The sequence below is a fragment of the Osmerus eperlanus genome, chromosome 27 (genome assembly GCF_963692335.1).
Source record: "Osmerus eperlanus chromosome 27, fOsmEpe2.1, whole genome shotgun sequence".
NCBI classification, from domain to species: Eukaryota; Metazoa; Chordata; class Actinopteri; order Osmeriformes; family Osmeridae; genus Osmerus; species Osmerus eperlanus.
The window spans coordinates 9,216,599-9,230,735 of record NC_085044.1 but is presented as its reverse complement, the minus strand read 5'-3'; the positions used below and the strand labels follow the sequence as shown (position 1 = coordinate 9,230,735).

Below are 14,137 nucleotides of genomic sequence, written 5' to 3'. Positions count from 1 at the left end.
CCAGCTCTTTTTGTCTACTCATTCTTTGTGACAACAAATCAATCAAAGCAGCAACCAGAACATGGCTCGTTGGTCTAGGGGTATGATTCTTGCATAGGGTGCCAGAAGTCCTGGGTTCAAATCCTGGATGAGCCCATTACAGTATGCTGTTGAAGGAGGTAACACGGCAAAGAGGGCTCCTGTTCTATTCCCAAATCAGTCCTTTACCCAACGTATATCGGGGTGATTTGCTGCAGAAGTTTCTCCAGCTCTTTTTGTCTACTCATTCTTTGTGACAACAAATCAATCAAAGCAGCAACCAGAACATGGCTCGTTGGTCTAGGGGTATGATTCTCGCTTTGGGTGCGAGAGGTCCCGGGTTCAAATCCCGGACGAGCCCTTTACAGTAAGTTGTTGAAGGAGGTTATTTAGTGAGGAGGGCTCCTGTTCTATTCCCAAATCTGTCTTTTACCCAACGTCGATCTGGGTGATTTGCTGCAGAAGTTTCTCCAGCTCTTTTTGAATATGCGTGTTTTGCGACAAAAAATCGATCAATGCAGCAACCAGAACATGGCTCGTTGGTCTTGTGGTATGATTCTCGCTTAGGGTGCAGGGCGCCTTTGTCTAAGCATGTTTTGTGACAACAAATCGATCAATCGAATCAGCAACTAGAAAGTGGCTCGTTGGTCTAGGGGTATGATTCTCGCTTAGGGTGCGAGAGGTCCCGGGTTCAAATCCCCGACGAACCCATTACAGTATGCTGATGAAGGAGGTAACATGTCAAAGAGGGCTCCTGTTCTATTCCCAAATCAGTCCTTTACCCAACGTAGATCGGTGTGATTTGCTGCGGAAGTTTCTCCAGCTCTTTATGTCTAAGCATGTTTTGCGACAACAAATCGATCGAAGCAGCAACCAGAACATGGCTCGTTGGTCTCGTGGTATGATTCTCGCTTAGGGTGCAGGGAGCCTTTGTCTAAGCATGTTTTGTGACAACAAATAGATCAATCGAAGCAGCAACTACAACATGGCTCGTTGGTCTAGGGGTATGATTCTCGCATAGAGTGCCAGAAGTCCTGGGTTCAAATCCCGGACGAGCCCTTAACAGTATGTTGTTGAAGGAGGTTATTTAGTGAAGAGGGCTCCTGTTCTATTCCCAAATCTGTCTTTTACCCAACGTCGATCTGGGTGATTTGCTGCAGAAGTTTCTCCAGCTCTTTTTGAATATGCGTGTTTTGCGACAAAAAATCGATCAATGCAGCAACCAGAACATGGCTCGTTGGTCTTGTGGTATGATTCTCGCTTAGGGTGCAGGGCGCCTTTGTCTAAGCTTGTTTTGTGACAACAAATCGATCAATCGAAGCAGCAGCTGGAGCATGGCTCGTTGGTCTAGGGGTATGATTCTAGCTTAGGGTGCAAGAGGTCCCGTGTTCAAATCCAGGATGAGCCCATTACAGTATGCTGTTGAAGGAGGTAACCTGGCAAAGAGGGCTCCTGTTCTATTCCCAAATCAGCCCTTTTCCAAACGTAGATCAAGGTGATTTTCTGCAGAAGTTTCTCGAACTCTTTTTGTCTACGCATGTTTTGTGACAACAAATCGATCAATGCAGCAACCAGAACATGGCTCGTTGGTCTTGTGGTATGATTCTCGCTTAGGGTGCAGGGAGCCTTTGTCTAAGCATGTTTTGTGACAACAAATAGATCAATCGAAGCACCAGCTACAACATGGCTCGTTGGTCTAGGGGTATGATTCTCGCATAGGGTGCCAGAAGTCCTGGGTTCAAATCCTGGATGAGCCCATTACAGTATGCTGTTGAAGGAGGTAACATGGCAAAGAGGGCTCCTGTTCTATTCCCAAATCAGTCCTTTACCCAACGTATATCGGGGTGATTTGCTGCAGAAGTTTCTCCAGCTCTTTTTGTCTACTCATTCTTTGTGACAACAAATCAATCAAAGCAGCAACCAGAACATGGCTCGTTGGTCTAGGGGTATGATTCTTGCATAGGGTGCCAGAAGTCCTGGGTTCAAATCCTGGATGAGCCCATTACAGTATGCTGTTGAAAGAGGTAACATGGCAAAGAGGGCTCCTGTTCTATTCCCAAATCAGTCCTTTACCCAACGTATATCGGGGTGATTTGCTGCAGAAGTTTCTCCAGCTCTTTTTGTCTACTCATTCTTTGTGACAACAAATCAATCAAAGCAGGAACCAGATCATGGCTCGTTGGTCTAGGGGTATGATTCTCGCTTTGGGTGCGAGAAGTCCTGGGTTCAAATCCCGGATGAGCCCTTTACAGTATGTTGTTGTAGGAGGTTACTTGGCGAAGAGGGCTCCTGTTCTAATCCCAGATAAATCCTTTACCCAACGTAGATCGGGGTGATTTGCTGCAGAATTTTCACAGCTCTTTTTGTCTAAGCATTTTTTACAACAAAAAATCGATCAAAGCAGCAACCAGAACATGGCTCGTTGGTCTTGTGGTGTGATTCTCGCTTAGGGTGCAGGGAGCCTTTGTCTAAGCATGTTTTGTGACAACAAATCGATCAATCAAAGCAGCAGCTGGAGCATGGATCGTTGGTCTAGGGGTATGATTCTAGCTTAGGGTGCGAGAGGTCTAGGATTCAAATCCCGGACGAGCCCATTACAGTATGCTGTTTAAAGAAGTAACCTGGCAAAGAGGTCTGCTGTTCTATTCCCTAATCTGTCATTTACCCAAGGTCGATCGGGGTGATTTGCTGCGGAAGTTTCTCCAGCTCTTTATGTCTAAGCATGTTTTGTGACAACAAATCGATCAAAGCAGCAACCAGAACATGGCTCGTTGGTCTAGAGGTATGATTCTCGCTTTGGGTGCGAGAGGTCCGGGGTTCAAATCCCGGACGAGCCCATTACTTCTACAGCCCATTGCTGTAGAAGGAGGTAACCTGGCAAAGAGGGCTCCTGTTCTATTCCCAAATCAGTCCTTTTCCAAACGTAGATCGGGGTGATTTTCTGCAGAAGTTTCTCGAACTCTTTTTGTCTACGCATGTTTTGTGACAACAAATCGATCAATCGAAGCAACAGCTGGAGCATGGCTCGTTGGTCTAGGGGTATGATTCTAGCTTAGGGTGCGAGAGGTCCTGGGTTCAAATCCCGGATGAGCCCATTACAGTATGCTGTTGAATTAGGTAACCTGGCAAAGAGGGCTCCTGTTCTATTCCCAAATCAGTCCTTTTCCAAACGTAGATCAAGGTGATTTTCTGCAGAAGTTTCTCGAACTCTTTTTGTCTACGCATGTTTCGTGACAACAAATCGATCAAAGCAGCAACCAGAACATGGCTCGTTGGTCTTGTGGTATGATTCTCGCTTAGGGTGCAGGGAGCCTTTGTCTAAGCATGTTTTGTGACAACAAATCGATCAATCGAATCAGCAACTAGAACGTGGCTCGTTGGTCTAGGGGTATGATTCTCGCTTAGGGTGCAGGGAGCCTTTGTCTAAGCATGTTTTGTGACAACAAATCGATCAATCGAATCAGCAACTAGAACGTGGCTCGTTGGTCTAGGGGTATGATTCTCGCTTAGGGTGCAGGGCGCCTTTGTCTAAGCATGTTTTGTGACAACAAATCGATCAATCGAATCAGCAACTTGAACGTGGCTCGTTGTTCTAGGGGTATGATTCTAGCTTAGGGTGCGAGAGGTCCCGGGTTCAAATCCCCGACGAGCCCATTACAGTATGCTGATGAAGGAGGTAACATGTCAAAGAGGGCTCCTGTTCTATTCCCAAATCAGTCCTTTACCCAACGTAGATCGGTGTGATTTGCTGCGGAAGTTTCTCCAGCTCTTTATGTCTAAGCATGTTTTGCGACAACAAATCGATCGAAGCAGCAACCAGAACATGGCTCGTTGGTCTCGTGGTATGATTCTCGCTTAGGGTGCAGTGATCCTTTGTTTAAGCATGTTTTGTGACAACAAATCGATCAATCGAAGCACAACTGGAACATGGCTCGTTGGTCTAGGGGTATGATTCTCGCTTAGGGTGCGAGAGGTCCCGGGTTCAAATCCCGGACGAGCCCATTATTCTACAGCCCATTGCTGTAGAAGGAGGTAACCTGGCAAAGAGGGCTCCTGTTCTTTTCCCAAATCAGTCCTTTTCCAAACGTAGATAGGGGTGATTTTCTGCAGAAGTTTCTCGAACTCTTTTTGTCTACGCATGTTTTGCGACAACAAATCGATCAAAGCAGCAACCAGAACATGGCTCGTTGGTCTAGGGGTATGATTCTCGCTTTGGGTGCGAGAAGTCCTGGGTTCAAATCCCGGATGAGCCCTTTACAGTATGTTGTTGTAGGAGGTTACTTGGCGAAGAGGGCTCCTGTTCTAATCCCAGATCAATCCTTTACCCAACGTAGATCGGGGTGATTTGCTGCGGAAGTTTGACAGCTCTTTTTGTCTAAGCATTTTTTACGACAAAAAATCGATCAAAGCAGCAACCAGAACATGGCTCGTTGGTCTTGTGGTGTGATTCTCGCTTAGGGTGCAGGGAGCCTTTGTCTAAGCATGTTTTGTGACAACAAATCGATCAATCGAAGCAGCAGCTGGAGCATGGCTCGTTGGTCTAGGGGTATGATTCTAGCTTAGGGTGCCAGAGGTCTAGGATTCAAATCCCGGATGAGCCCATTACAGTATGCTGTTGAAAGAGGTAACCTGGCAAAGAGGGCTGCTGTTCTATTCCCAAATCTGTCATTTACCCAAGGTCGATCGGGGTGATTTGCTGCGGAAGTTTCTCCAGCTCTTTATGTCTAAGCATGTTTTGTGACAACAAATCGATCAAAGCAGCAACCAGAACATGGCTCGTTGGTCTAGGGGTATGATTCTCGCTTAGGGTGCAGGGAGCCTTTGTCTAAGCATGTTTTGTGACAACAAATAGATCAATCGAAGCATCAACTACAACATGGCTCGTTGGTCTAGGGGTATGATTCTCGCATAGGGTGCCAGAAGTCCTGGGTTCAAATCCCGGACGAGCCCATTATTCTACAGCCCATTGCTGTAGAAGGAGGTAACCTGGCAAAGAGGGCTCCTGTTCTTTTCCCAAATCAGTCCTTTTCCAAACGTAGATAGGGGTGATTTTCTGCAGAAGTTTCTCGAACTCTTTTTGTCTACGCATGTTTTGCGACAACAAATCGATCAAAGCAGCAACCAGAACATGGCTCGTTGGTCTAGGGGTATGATTCTCGCTTTGGGTGCGAGAAGTCCTGGGTTCAAATCCCAGATGAGCCCTTTACAGTATGTTGTTGTAGGAGGTTACTTGGCGAAGAGGGCTCCTGTTCTAATCCCAGATCAATCCTTTACCCAACGTAGATCGGGGTGATTTGCTGCGGAAGTTTGACAGCTCTTTTTGTCTAAGCATTTTTTACGACAAAAAATCGATCAAAGCAGCAACCAGAACATGGCTCGTTGGTCTTGTGGTGTGATTCTCGCTTAGGGTGCAGGGAGCCTTTGTCTAAGCATGTTTTGTGACAACAAATCGATCAATCGAAGCAGCAGCTGGAGCATGGCTCGTTGGTCTAGGGGTATGATTCTAGCTTAGGGTGCGAGAGGTCTAGGATTCAAATCCCGGACGAGCCCATTACAGTATGCTGTTGAAAGAGGTAACCTGGCAAAGAGGGCTGCTGTTCTATTCCCAAATCTGTCATTTACCCAAGGTCGATCGGGGTGATTTGCTGCGGAAGTTTCTCCAGCTCTTTATGTCTAAGCATGTTTTGTGACAACAAATCGATCAAAGCAGCAACCAGAACATGGCTCGTTGGTCTAGGGGTATGATTCTCGCTTAGGGTGCAGGGAGCCTTTGTCTAAGCATGTTTTGTGACAACAAATAGATCAATCGAAGCATCAACTACAACATGGCTCGTTGGTCTAGGGGTATGATTCTCGCATAGGGTGCCAGAAGTCCTGGGTTCAAATCCCGGACGAGCCCATTATTCTACAGCCCATTGCTGTAGAAGGAGGTAACCTGGCAAAGAGGGCTCCTGTTCTTTTCCCAAATCAGTCCTTTTCCAAACGTAGATAGGGGTGATTTTCTGCAGAAGTTTCTCGAACTCTTTTTGTCTACGCATGTTTTGCGACAACAAATCGATCAAAGCAGCAACCAGAACATGGCTCGTTGGTCTAGGGGTATGATTCTCGCTTTGGGTGCGAGAAGTCCTGGGTTCAAATCCCGGATGAGCCCTTTACAGTATGTTGTTGTAGGAGGTTACTTGGCGAAGAGGGCTCCTGTTCTAATCCCAGATCAATCCTTTACCCAACGTAGATCGGGGTGATTTGCTGCGGAAGTTTGACAGCTCTTTTTGTCTAAGCATTTTTTACGACAAAAAATCGATCAAAGCAGCAACCAGAACATGGCTCGTTGGTCTTGTGGTGTGATTCTCGCTTAGGGTGCAGGGAGCCTTTGTCTAAGCATGTTTTGTGACAACAAATCGATCAATCGAAGCAGCAGCTGGAGCATGGCTCGTTGGTCTAGGGGTATGATTCTAGCTTAGGGTGCGAGAGGTCTAGGATTCAAATCCCGGACGAGCCCATTACAGTATGCTGTTGAAAGAGGTAACCTGGCAAAGAGGGCTGCTGTTCTATTCCCAAATCTGTCATTTACCCAAGGTCGATCGGGGTGATTTGCTGCGGAAGTTTCTCCAGCTCTTTATGTCTAAGCATGTTTTGTGACAACAAATCGATCAAAGCAGCAACCAGAACATGGCTCGTTGGTCTAGGGGTATGATTCTCGCTTAGGGTGCAGGGAGCCTTTGTCTAAGCATGTTTTGTGACAACAAATAGATCAATCGAAGCATCAACTACAACATGGCTCGTTGGTCTAGGGGTATGATTCTCGCATAGGGTGCCAGAAGTCCTGGGTTCAAATCTGGACGAGCCCGTTACAGTATGCTGTTGAAGGAGGTAACATGGCAAAGAGGGCTCCTGTTCTATTCCCAAATCAGTCCTTTACCCAACGTATATCGGGGTGATTTGCTGCAGAAGTTTCTCCAGCTCTTTTTGTCTACTCATTCTTTGTGACAACAAATCAATCAAAGCAGCAACCAGAACATGGCTCGTTGGTCTAGGGGTATGATTCTCGCTTTGGGTGCGAGAAGTCCTGGGTTCAAATCCCGGATGAGCCCTTTACAGTATGTTGTTGTAGGAGGTTACTTGGCGAAGAGGGCTCCTGTTCTAATCCCAGATCAATCCTTTACCCAACGTAGATCGGGGTGATTTGCTGCGGAAGTTTCACAGCTCTTTTTGTCCAAGCATTTTTTACGACAAAAAATCGATCAAAGCAGCAACCAGAACATGGCTCGTTGGTCTTGTGGTGTGATTCTCGCTTAGGGTGCAGGGAGCCTTTGTCTAAGCATGTTTTGTGACAACAAATCGATCAATCGAAGCAGCAGCTGGAGCATGGCTTGTTGGTCTAGGGGTATGATTCTAGCTTAGGGTGCGAGAGGTCTAGGATTCAAATCCCGGACGAGCCCATTACAGTATGCTGTTGAAAGAGGTAACCTGGCAAAGAGGGCTGCTGTTCTATTCCCAAATCTGTCATTTACCCAAGGTCGATCGGGGTGATTTGCTGCGGAAGTTTCTCCAGCTCTTTATGTCTAAGCATGTTTTGTGACAACAAATCGATCAAAGCAGCAACCAGAACATGGCTCGTTGGTCTAGGGGTATGATTCTCGCTTTGGGTGCGAGAGGTCCTGGGTTCAAATCCCGGACGAGCCCTTTATAGTAAGTTGTTGAAGGAGGTTATTTAGTGAAGAGGGCTCCTGTTCTATTCCCAAATCTGTCTTTTACCCAACGTCGATCTGGGTGATTTGCTGCAGAAGTTTCTCCAGCTCTTTATGTCTAAGCATGTTTTGTGACAACAAATCGATCAAAGCAGCAACCAGAACATGGCTCGTTGGTCTAGGGGTATGATTCTCGCTTTGGGTGCGAGAGGTCCCGGGTTCAAATCCCGGACGAGCCCTTTACAGTAAGTTGTTGAAGGAGGTTATTTAGTGAAGAGGGCTCCTGTTCTATTCCCAAATCTGTCTTTTACCCAACGTCGATCTGGGTGATTTGCTGCAGAAGTTTCTCCAGCTCTTTTTGAATATGCGTGTTTTGCGACAAAAAATCGATCAATGCAGCAACCAGAACATGGCTCGTTGGTCTTGTGGTATGATTCTCGCTTAGGGTGCAGGGCGCCTTTGTCTAAGCATGTTTTGTGACAACAAATCGATCAATCGAATCAGCAACTTGAACGTGGCTCGTTGTTCTAGGGGTATGATTCTAGCTTAGGGTGCGAGAGGTCCCGGGTTCAAATCCCCGACGAGCCCATTACAGTATGCTGATGAAGGAGGTAACATGTCAAAGAGGGCTCCTGTTCTATTCCCAAATCAGTCCTTTACCCAACGTAGATCGGTGTGATTTGCTGCGGAAGTTTCTCCAGCTCTTTATGTCTAAGCATGTTTTGCGACAACAAATCGATCGAAGCAGCAACCAGAACATGGCTCGTTAGTCTCGTGGTATGATTCTCGCTTAGGGTGCAGTGATCCTTTGTTTAAGCATGTTTTGTGACAACAAATCGATCAATCGAAGCACAACTGGAACATGGCTCGTTGGTCTAGGGGTATGATTCTCGCTTAGGGTGCGAGAGGTCCCGGGTTCAAATCCCGGACGAGCCCATTATTCTACAGCCCATTGCTGTAGAAGGAGGTAACCTGGCAAAGAGGGCTCCTGTTCTTTTCCCAAATCAGTCCTTTTCCAAACGTAGATAGGGGTGATTTTCTGCAGAAGTTTCTCGAACTCTTTTTGTCTACGCATGTTTTGCGACAACAAATCGATCAAAGCAGCAAGCAGAACATGGCTCGTTGGTCTAGGGGTATGATTCTCGCTTTGGGTGCGAGAAGTCCTGGGTTCAAATCCCGGATGAGCCCTTTACAGTATGTTGTTGTAGGAGGTTACTTGGCGAAGAGGGCTCCTGTTCTAATCCCAGATCAATCCTTTACCCAACGTAGATCGGGGTGATTTGCTGCGGAAGTTTGACAGCTCTTTTTGTCTAAGCATTTTTTACGACAAAAAATCGATCAAAGCAGCAACCAGAACATGGCTCGTTGGTCTTGTGGTGTGATTCTCGCTTAGGGTGCAGGGAGCCTTTGTCTAAGCATGTTTTGTGACAACAAATCGATCAATCGAAGCAGCAGCTGGAGCATGGCTCGTTGGTCTAGGGGTATGATTCTAGCTTAGGGTGCCAGAGGTCTAGGATTCAAATCCCGGATGAGCCCATTACAGTATGCTGTTGAAAGAGGTAACCTGGCAAAGAGGGCTGCTGTTCTATTCCCAAATCTGTCATTTACCCAAGGTCGATCGGGGTGATTTGCTGCGGAAGTTTCTCCAGCTCTTTATGTCTAAGCATGTTTTGTGACAACAAATAGATCAATCGAAGCATCAACTACAACATGGCTCGTTGGTCTAGGGGTATGATTCTCGCATAGGGTGCCAGAAGTCCTGGGTTCAAATCCCGGACGAGCCCATTATTCTACAGCCCATTGCTGTAGAAGGAGGTAACCTGGCAAAGAGGGCTCCTGTTCTTTTCCCAAATCAGTCCTTTTCCAAACGTAGATAGGGGTGATTTTCTGCAGAAGTTTCTCGAACTCTTTTTGTCTACGCATGTTTTGCGACAACAAATCGATCAAAGCAGCAACCAGAACATGGCTCGTTGGTCTAGGGGTATGATTCTCGCTTTGGGTGCGAGAAGTCCTGGGTTCAAATCCCAGATGAGCCCTTTACAGTATGTTGTTGTAGGAGGTTACTTGGCGAAGAGGGCTCCTGTTCTAATCCCAGATCAATCCTTTACCCAACGTAGATCGGGGTGATTTGCTGCGGAAGTTTGACAGCTCTTTTTGTCTAAGCATTTTTTACGACAAAAAATCGATCAAAGCAGCAACCAGAACATGGCTCGTTGGTCTTGTGGTGTGATTCTCGCTTAGGGTGCAGGGAGCCTTTGTCTAAGCATGTTTTGTGACAACAAATCGATCAATCGAAGCAGCAGCTGGAGCATGGCTCGTTGGTCTAGGGGTATGATTCTAGCTTAGGGTGCGAGAGGTCTAGGATTCAAATCCCGGACGAGCCCATTACAGTATGCTGTTGAAAGAGGTAACCTGGCAAAGAGGGCTGCTGTTCTATTCCCAAATCTGTCATTTACCCAAGGTCGATCGGGGTGATTTGCTGCGGAAGTTTCTCCAGCTCTTTATGTCTAAGCATGTTTTGTGACAACAAATCGATCAAAGCAGCAACCAGAACATGGCTCGTTGGTCTAGGGGTATGATTCTCGCTTAGGGTGCAGGGAGCCTTTGTCTAAGCATGTTTTGTGACAACAAATAGATCAATCGAAGCATCAACTACAACATGGCTCGTTGGTCTAGGGGTATGATTCTCGCATAGGGTGCCAGAAGTCCTGGGTTCAAATCCCGGACGAGCCCATTATTCTACAGCCCATTGCTGTAGAAGGAGGTAACCTGGCAAAGAGGGCTCCTGTTCTTTTCCCAAATCAGTCCTTTTCCAAACGTAGATAGGGGTGATTTTCTGCAGAAGTTTCTCGAACTCTTTTTGTCTACGCATGTTTTGCGACAACAAATCGATCAAAGCAGCAACCAGAACATGGCTCGTTGGTCTAGGGGTATGATTCTCGCTTTGGGTGCGAGAAGTCCTGGGTTCAAATCCCGGATGAGCCCTTTACAGTATGTTGTTGTAGGAGGTTACTTGGCGAAGAGGGCTCCTGTTCTAATCCCAGATCAATCCTTTACCCAACGTAGATCGGGGTGATTTGCTGCGGAAGTTTGACAGCTCTTTTTGTCTAAGCATTTTTTACGACAAAAAATCGATCAAAGCAGCAACCAGAACATGGCTCGTTGGTCTTGTGGTGTGATTCTCGCTTAGGGTGCAGGGAGCCTTTGTCTAAGCATGTTTTGTGACAACAAATCGATCAATCGAAGCAGCAGCTGGAGCATGGCTCGTTGGTCTAGGGGTATGATTCTAGCTTAGGGTGCGAGAGGTCTAGGATTCAAATCCCGGACGAGCCCATTACAGTATGCTGTTGAAAGAGGTAACCTGGCAAAGAGGGCTGCTGTTCTATTCCCAAATCTGTCATTTACCCAAGGTCGATCGGGGTGATTTGCTGCGGAAGTTTCTCCAGCTCTTTATGTCTAAGCATGTTTTGTGACAACAAATCGATCAAAGCAGCAACCAGAACATGGCTCGTTGGTCTAGGGGTATGATTCTCGCTTAGGGTGCAGGGAGCCTTTGTCTAAGCATGTTTTGTGACAACAAATAGATCAATCGAAGCATCAACTACAACATGGCTCGTTGGTCTAGGGGTATGATTCTCGCATAGGGTGCCAGAAGTCCTGGGTTCAAATCTGGACGAGCCCGTTACAGTATGCTGTTGAAGGAGGTAACATGGCAAAGAGGGCTCCTGTTCTATTCCCAAATCAGTCCTTTACCCAACGTATATCGGGGTGATTTGCTGCAGAAGTTTCTCCAGCTCTTTTTGTCTACTCATTCTTTGTGACAACAAATCAATCAAAGCAGCAACCAGAACATGGCTCGTTGGTCTAGGGGTATGATTCTCGCTTTGGGTGCGAGAGGTCCTGGGTTCAAATCCCGGACGAGCCCTTTACAGTAAGTTGTTGAAGGAGGTTATTTAGTGAAGAGGGCTCCTGTTCTATTCCCAAATCTGTCTTTTACCCAACGTCGATCTGGGTGATTTGCTGCAGAAGTTTCTCCAGCTCTTTTTGAATATGCGTGTTTTGCGACAAAAAATCGATCAATGCTGCAACCAGAACATGGCTCGTTGGTCTTGTGGTATGATTCTCGCTTAGGGTGCAGGGCGCCTTTGTCTAAGCATGTTTTGTGACAACAAATCGATCAATCGAAGCAGCAGCTGGAACATGGCTCGTTGGTCTAGGGGTATGATTCTAGCTTAGGGTGCAAGAGGTCCCGTGTTCAAATCCAGGATGAGCCCAAAACAGTAAGTTGTTGAAGGAGGTTATTTAGTGAAGAGGGCTCCTGTTCTATTCCCAAATCTGTCTTTTACCCAACGTCGATCTGGGTGATTTGCTGCAGAAGTTTCTCCAGCTCTTTTTGAATATGCGTGTTTTGCGACAAAAAATCGATCAATGCAGCAACCAGAACATGGCTCGTTGGTCTTGTGGTATGATTCTCGCTTAGGGTGCAGGGCGCCTTTGTCTAAGCATGTTTTGTGACAACAAATCGATCAATCGAAGCAGCAGCTGGAACATGGCTCGTTGGTCTAGGGGTATGATTCTAGCTTAGGGTGCAAGAGGTCCCGTGTTCAAATCCAGGATGAGCCCATTACAGTAAGTTGTTGAAGGAGGTTATTTAGTGAAGAGGGCTCCTGTTCTATTCCCAAATCTGTCTTTTACCCAACGTCGATCTGGGTGATTTGCTGCAGAAGTTTCTCCAGCTCTTTTTGAATATGCGTGTTTTGCGACAAAAAATCGATCAATGCAGCAACCAGAACATGGCTCGTTGGTCTTGTGGTATGATTCTCGCTTAGGGTGCAGGGAGCCTTTGTCTAAGCATGTTTTGTGACAACAAATCGATCAATCGAAGCAGCAGCTGGAGCATGGCTCGTTGGTCTAGGGGTATGATTCTAGCTTAGGGTGCGAGAGGTCTAGGATTCAAATCCCGGACGAGCCCATTACAGTATGCTGTTGAAAGAGGTAACCTGGCAAAGAGGGCTGCTGTTCTATTCCCAAATCTGTCATTTACCCAAGGTCGATCGGGGTGATTTGCTGCGGAAGTTTCTCCAGCTCTTTATGTCTAAGCATGTTTTGTGACAACAAATCGATCAAAGCAGCAACCAGAACATGGCTCGTTGGTCTAGGGGTATGATTCTCGCTTAGGGTGCAGGGAGCCTTTGTCTAAGCATGTTTTGTGACAACAAATAGATCAATCGAAGCATCAACTACAACATGGCTCGTTGGTCTAGGGGTATGATTCTCGCATAGGGTGCCAGAAGTCCTGGGTTCAAAACCCGGACGAGCCCATTATTCTACAGCCCATTGCTGTAGAAGGAGGTAACCTGGCAAAGAGGGCTCCTGTTCTTTTCCCAAATCAGTCCTTTTCCAAACGTAGATAGGGGTGATTTTCTGCAGAAGTTTCTCGAACTCTTTTTGTCTACGCATGTTTTGCGACAACAAATCGATCAAAGCAGCAACCAGAACATGGCTCGTTGGTCTAGGGGTATGATTCTCGCTTTGGGTGCGAAAAGTCCTGGGTTCAAATCCCGGATGAGCCCTTTACAGTATGTTGTTGTAGGAGGTTACTTGGCGAAGAGGGCTCCTGTTCTAATCCCAGATCAATCCTTTACCCAACGTAGATCGGGGTGATTTGCTGCGGAAGTTTGACAGCTCTTTTTGTCTAAGCATTTTTTACGACAAAAAATCGATCAAAGCAGCAACCAGAACATGGCTCGTTGGTCTTGTGGTGTGATTCTCGCTTAGGGTGCAGGGAGCCTTTGTCTAAGCATGTTTTGTGACAACAAATCGATCAATCGAAGCAGCAGCTGGAGCATGGCTCGTTGGTCTAGGGGTATGATTCTAGCTTAGGGTGCGAGAGGTCTAGGATTCAAATCCCGGACGAGCCCATTACAGTATGCTGTTGAAAGAGGTAACCTGGCAAAGAGGGCTGCTGTTCTGTTCCCAAATCTGTCATTTACCCAAGGTCGATCGGGGTGATTTGCTGCGGAAGTTTCTCCAGCTCTTTATGTCTAAGCATGTTTTGTGACAACAAATCGATCAAAGCAGCAACCAGAACATGGCTCGTTGGTCTAGAGGTATGATTCTCGCTTAGGGTGCAGGGAGCCTTTGTCTAAGCATGTTTTGTGACAACAAATAGATCAATCGAAGCATCAACTACAACATGGCTCGTTGGTCTAGGGGTATGATTCTCGCATAGGGTGCCAGAAGTCCTGGGTTCAAATCTGGACGAGCCCGTTACAGTATGCTGTTGAAGGAGGTAACATGGCAAAGAGGGCTCCTGTTCTATTCCCAAATCAGTCCTTTACCCAACGTATATCGGGGTGATTTGCTGCAGAAGTTTCTCCAGCTCTTTTTGTCTACTCATTCTTTGTGACAACAAATCAATCAAAGCAGCA

At 46.7% G+C, this 14,137-nt stretch overlaps 9 non-coding genes across 9 annotated transcripts; all 9 read left to right on the top strand.

The window, feature by feature from the left end:
* Positions 1-307: 307 nt before the first annotated feature.
* Positions 308-379, top strand: trnap-ugg (transfer RNA proline (anticodon UGG)). Its single transcript has one exon. It is a non-coding gene; the product is annotated as a tRNA-Pro (tRNA).
* A 2,404-nt stretch (positions 380-2,783) lies between these two features.
* trnap-ugg (transfer RNA proline (anticodon UGG)) lies at positions 2,784-2,855 on the top strand. Its single transcript has one exon. It is a non-coding gene; the product is annotated as a tRNA-Pro (tRNA).
* Positions 2,856-3,947: 1,092 nt separating this feature from the next.
* Positions 3,948-4,019, top strand: trnap-agg (transfer RNA proline (anticodon AGG)). Its single transcript has one exon. It is a non-coding gene; the product is annotated as a tRNA-Pro (tRNA).
* A 1,129-nt stretch (positions 4,020-5,148) lies between these two features.
* Positions 5,149-5,220, top strand: trnap-ugg (transfer RNA proline (anticodon UGG)). The gene has a single exon. It is a non-coding gene; the product is annotated as a tRNA-Pro (tRNA).
* A 2,409-nt stretch (positions 5,221-7,629) lies between these two features.
* Positions 7,630-7,701, top strand: trnap-ugg (transfer RNA proline (anticodon UGG)). The gene has a single exon. It is a non-coding gene; the product is annotated as a tRNA-Pro (tRNA).
* A 172-nt stretch (positions 7,702-7,873) lies between these two features.
* On the top strand, positions 7,874-7,945 carry trnap-ugg (transfer RNA proline (anticodon UGG)). The gene has a single exon. It is a non-coding gene; the product is annotated as a tRNA-Pro (tRNA).
* Positions 7,946-8,570: 625 nt separating this feature from the next.
* Positions 8,571-8,642, top strand: trnap-agg (transfer RNA proline (anticodon AGG)). Its single transcript has one exon. It is a non-coding gene; the product is annotated as a tRNA-Pro (tRNA).
* Positions 8,643-9,670: 1,028 nt separating this feature from the next.
* Positions 9,671-9,742, top strand: trnap-ugg (transfer RNA proline (anticodon UGG)). Its single transcript has one exon. It is a non-coding gene; the product is annotated as a tRNA-Pro (tRNA).
* A 1,817-nt stretch (positions 9,743-11,559) lies between these two features.
* trnap-ugg (transfer RNA proline (anticodon UGG)) lies at positions 11,560-11,631 on the top strand. The gene has a single exon. It is a non-coding gene; the product is annotated as a tRNA-Pro (tRNA).
* Positions 11,632-14,137: the final 2,506 nt, after the last annotated feature.